The sequence below is a fragment of the Sinocyclocheilus grahami genome, unplaced genomic scaffold (assembly GCF_001515645.1).
Source record: "Sinocyclocheilus grahami isolate Dianchi unplaced genomic scaffold, SAMN03320097.WGS_v1.1 scaffold602.1, whole genome shotgun sequence".
In the NCBI taxonomy this organism is placed as follows: domain Eukaryota; kingdom Metazoa; phylum Chordata; class Actinopteri; order Cypriniformes; family Cyprinidae; genus Sinocyclocheilus; species Sinocyclocheilus grahami.
The window spans coordinates 20,450-21,228 of record NW_015505781.1 but is presented as its reverse complement, the minus strand read 5'-3'; positions in this window follow the sequence as shown (position 1 = coordinate 21,228).

Here is a 779-nt window from a genome sequence, read left to right as displayed (position 1 = left end):
TATACTGCGTGACCATATCCTACATCCCTAATCCTTCCTAATACCTAAACTTAACAACTACCTTACTAACTAATAAACAGCAAAGTAGGAGTTTATTGAGGCAAAATCATAGCTAATAGTTTATTAAATGTGAGAATTGGAGCTTAAAATAAAGTGTGACCTAATATTGTATAAATATGTATAATTGTTGTACAACACTTTGAAAGCTTATACAGTAAACTCTGCCAGATTTAATCTACAGGCCTGTCGATGTTGCTGGCCACTAAAGCTGCACTGTTCTTCATCCCACCATTCCATCCACAAACCTCTGCAGTCACATACTCTATTTAGTGTCCTATTAATCATCCACTGACATAACAGCTGTATATGTGCCACAGTGTGAATTGTCAGCCCTTAGCACAGCGTAGGTTCAGTCTGTATATCATGAATAATGCATGACACATCACGGCCCCTGAGTTTTCGTTACTGATACTCTGCAAGAGTTTAAAAGACTTTTCAAAGCAGTGCATGGAAAGTAATAATGGAAACTGTAGGTAGAGGATGAATTAAAGTTCATCCATCTTCTTTAAAAAAAAAACAAAAAAAATGTCTTGATGCTGTCTGTAAATAACAAAACAAAAAATAAAAATGAATTAATGCTACATTTTAATTACCTGCACTAAGCAGAATCTGTGAAAAGAAGCATTAAACACAATCTGTTTGCATGTGTGCCTTCACTGAAATGATAGAGAAAATAATGCTGCATATCCTGACACTAATTCAAGTAATGACACTGCACT